This window comes from Anomaloglossus baeobatrachus, unplaced genomic scaffold (genome assembly GCF_048569485.1).
Source record: "Anomaloglossus baeobatrachus isolate aAnoBae1 unplaced genomic scaffold, aAnoBae1.hap1 Scaffold_2495, whole genome shotgun sequence".
Taxonomy (NCBI): domain Eukaryota; kingdom Metazoa; phylum Chordata; class Amphibia; order Anura; family Aromobatidae; genus Anomaloglossus; species Anomaloglossus baeobatrachus.
In genome coordinates, this window is record NW_027442088.1 from 501 (window position 1) to 4,939 (window position 4,439).

Sequence of the window (4,439 nt, forward strand, 5' to 3'; positions counted from 1 at the left end):
TGTGCAACCATTGCGTAAGGAACTGCTTACGGACAAGCCCGAGAACTTGCAGGGCAACCACAAACTTAGTGCAATGTAAATAAAAATGTTTGTTGGCTTGACACCGTTACCGCCTCCGGAGAGGCTGATTTGGGAGGATGGGCCTGGAGGAAAGGGATGGCCTAGGCCCGCCACTACCGTAACCGGTGGCGATCCTCCGGGGGTTCAGGGGTCCCCTTGGACGTGGGCCCCCTGAAAGAGACAGAACCCGCTCGGGCAACTTGGTGCTGGACTGGGGTCAAGGGGTGCTGCCCGCTTCTTAGGGGCAGCATCAGGGCCAGGTTGTTTGGGTGGGAGAAGAGCGGAAGCTGTACCGTTGTAAAATGTTTATGATGCTTTTACATGTTTTACCGTTTTATTCTTTTTCAGTTGTGAAAATAAAACCGGTGATGGACGGGCAGCCCGCGGACGGTCTGCATTTTACTATAGGGGAATGTGGCGCCCTGGACAAGCCAGGTCGTCACAGGTACTACACCAACACACTCTACACTCCGGCTAGGCACACCGAAGCTAAACACAAATCCTAGTTGCCTTCCTCCAGGGGCTGATGTCCACACCAGGGGGTGGGCCAGGCGGTTGATCCCACCCACCGAGGAGTTCACAGTCCTGGAGGCGGGAAAAGGAGTCAGATTAGAGATCAGTTTTGGAGTTAGAGAAGTGAAGAGGAGAGGAGACTGACCGTGTCCGGGTGTGTGGCCCGGGCACTCAGCAAGGTTGGCAGACGGTGGTGACCTTCTGCAGGAGAGGCTGATTGGAGTGAACCGTACGGACCGGGGATGGGCGGTGGCCCGCCGGTACCAGATCGGGGAGTGAAGAGAAGCCAGCACCATCCGGCAGGGCCTACGGACCCCGACCAGGCTAGGAGTCGCCGTAAAACCGGTCAAATCCGTTAGCGACGGGAACCTCCAGGGTTTCCCAGCAGTCAAGACCCGATTGAAGGCAACAGCTCACACCGTAGAGGGAAGCACAGTCACCGCCAAGGCTACAGTTCCCAGGGCCAGAGCCTGCGGGCAAAAGGGGCTCCCTCAGCATCCATCCAAGCTGGGGAGCGGGTTACCGGTGGGAAGCCCGCTAGATTTTGGGGGAATAAAAGGGGTCCAACACCACATCCCCACAGGTGCACACCCACCCATCAAAGAGAGCTATAAGCCAATACCACCTTCACATTGCCAGTGTACCAAGGACATGTTGAGCAACATGAAGGCGGCTGGGGTTATCCGTGACAGTTGTAGCCTTTGGGCAGCTCTGTTGATCCTGTTAAAAAAGAAGGACGGCACCACTCCCCGTATTGAGGAATCGCTAGCTGCATTGAGAACTGCAAATTATTTTTCTACCCTTGATCTCACTAGTCACTATTGGCAAGTGTCCGTTGCTGAGGCAGACCGGGAGAAGACCGCCTTCGCCACCCCTATGGGTCTCTGCGAGTTCAAAAGCATGCCCTTCGAGCTGTGCAATGCGCCAGGAACCTTCCAGAGGCTGATGGAATGCTGCTTGGGACAAGATTTTAGGGTGTATAAAAAGGGAGATTAGATCCCGTGATCCCAACGTATTGTTACACCTCTATAAATCACTTGTAAGGCTACATCTGGAATATGGGAACCAGTTTTGGGCTCCACATTTTAAAAAGGACATTCAGAAGTTAGAGTCAGTTCAAAGGTGGGCAACTAGACTACTACAAGGAATGGAAGGCCTCCCATATGATGACAAGTTGAAAAAGTTATTAAGTGATTATTGGCTGCAATGGGGCTTTCTGGCTGGTGCCAGCCTCTCTTCTTAGCACACAGGAACCACAATCCCTACACCATGCTTCAATGGATTCTCTCATCCCAGCCCAGTAAAACTACATATTTTACACAGTCATAAGCAGCCAAAAGGGATCTATTCTATTCAATTGCAAATGATCTAGATAAGACTGAGAATAAGATACTGCACGGGACATAGCAGAGTTGGTCAAGTTGAGTGGAGATGAGTTTGCTATTTGGCACAGCTTTTTGCATCAATAAAGCAAGTAAAAGGTGTGAAAGATAAAAAAAAGGGTGAAAGTGTGAAAAGTGAATTGGCCAAATTGAGGTGCATATAAAGTTTTTGCTTTCTTTCAATTCACTAATGGGGCTCATTTGAATCAGGTGAATTGAGTTCTGCTTTTGGAAACTGGGTTAAGAAGGGGTGCACCGGTCCTGGAGGTACTGCAATACCAGGTCAATGCGTGGAGTGGACAGAGCAAGATTTTTTCCATCTCCTTGTTCTAAAAATCCATTTAATATATGGTCCCCAGAGAGGGGACGTATCAGATATTAAACTGATAAGAACAGATTTAATTTTTTTTTTTTTCTGTTTATCAGTAGGACTTCAAAATAACAAAGGTGATCGCCTCCCGTTGCCTGGGAACCGTCCAGGCACAAGAGGGCTATGTGTCACCAGAAGGCGCACACACTTCCTCAAGGCCGGCAGACGTGCAATCCCAGGCACCTTCCAGTACCGACCAAGGTAGCGTCCTCCGAAACTACACTTGATCTTAGCCAAAAGGCCGAGAAGCTATAACCCGAATTGGTTACGGCCTTGAGTGGCACCCTGGCCTATACCGGACACATCTTAGGGAGAGGGAGACAAACCCACACCTACAGAAGACATTTTGTCACCCAAGCCAACCCTTGAAAAGGCTGTTTTGCAGAGCAAAAACAAGAAGAATGGTGCTTTTTGCAGCCGCCGCCCACTGCAATGAATCTGAATAACTCCTCCTTTTGGACACAAGCACCTCCCCTCCCCCTTGCAGTCTTTCCAATTCATGATACAAAAAGACGGACGGACAGGACAGGACAGGACAGGCTGCCTGACTTTCCGTCACTGCCACCCTTTGCCATCCTTGCCCGTAGAAAGCCCTTTCATCATCCCCAAACCCTAATCTTTTCCCTTCCCTTCCCAGATGCGTCTCACTCCCTTTCATTAGGAAGTGAGCGCAGCCTTTTCTCCGTTCTGCACATGCGCGACGTTAAACACAAATGCGCAGGCGTGCGTTCCATTACCCTCACTGCATTCCACTCCCATACAGGAAGTGGGCGCAGCTATTACTACGGTCGCACATAAAAGAACCCACGGCCACCACTGCACATAGCTGACTCCACCACAGGACACCCACTTCTACACCAACGCAGGTAAGACAGGATCGGCACCTCTATGCTCCCGTTACAATCAGGCTCAGTCACCATGTGATAACGCTCTCAACTCTTTAGTTGCAGGCTCCCCTTGCTTCACCTCCACTGGCTGTGCTGCCATTTCCTCTCCCACCTGGAAGGTATACTTTATTCCACTATTTTCCTGTTTCTCTCTTCCCCCTTTTCCCATAACCTACTTTTATCTGCATTTGTGGGGTATCTATATGCTATTTACATCATAGTTTTATTCATTAATATGGAAGGGAAGAGTGCCCATGAGAGTGTTGAACTGCGGAGAGCAAGAGATTAAGCTGCTCCGATTTGCCACCATTGATAAGCTGTTCTCAGTAGATACACATGCTATCCAAACAGCAGCATCCACCATTGTTCAGCCCACCCATTCAGTGACAGCTCACCAAGTCAGCCAGATGAGTGGTGTAAGGAATTACACGTAGGCACTGACTCCACACCTTCACATCACAAGAAGGGGGTCTACAGGCTAGTGCAAGAATACGAGCAAGTCTTCAGCAAACATCCGCTAGACTTTTGAAGAATAAAAGGGGTCAAACACTACATCCCCACAAGTGCACACCCACCCATCAAAGAGAGATATAAGCCAAAACTACCTGCACATTACCAGTGTACCAAGGACATGTTGAGCAACATGAAGGAGGCTGGGGTTATCCGTGACAGTTGTAGCCTCTGGGCAGCTCCGTTGGTCCTGTTAAAGAAGAAGGACAGCACCACTCCCCTGTATTGAGGAATAGCTAGCTGCATTGAGAACTGCAAATTATTTTTCTACCCTTGATCTCACTAGTCGCTATTGGCAAGTGTCCGTTGCTGAGACAGACCGGGAGAAGACCGCCTTTGCCACCCCGATGGGTCTCTGCGAGTTCAAAAGCATGCCCTTCGAGCTGTGCAATTTGCCAGGAACCTTCCAGAGGCTGATGGAATGCTGCTTGGGACACCGAAACTTTGAAACGGTACTGCTATACCTTTATGATGTTATTGTTTATTCTAAAGCAAACAAGATTTTAGGGTGTATAAAAAGGGAGATTAGATCCGGTGAGCCCAACGTATTGTTACCCCTCTATAAATCACTTGTAAGGCCACATCTGGAATATGGGGTAAAGTCCTGAGCAGGTTGATAACCATTGGTTTGAGCATGGTAGGGTGTAGTGCGCATCTTCCTGCATCGGTAAAAGCTGCAGAAGTCCTTGAAGATTTCCGCTTCAAAGGCTGTGCCTT

The 4,439-nt window shown here is 49.6% G+C and overlaps 1 pseudogene; it reads right to left on the reverse strand.

The window, feature by feature from the left end:
* Positions 1-2,200: 2,200 nt before the first annotated feature.
* Positions 2,201-2,407, reverse strand: LOC142262726 (U2 spliceosomal RNA; annotated as a pseudogene).
* Between the last annotated feature and the right edge of the window lie 2,032 nt (positions 2,408-4,439).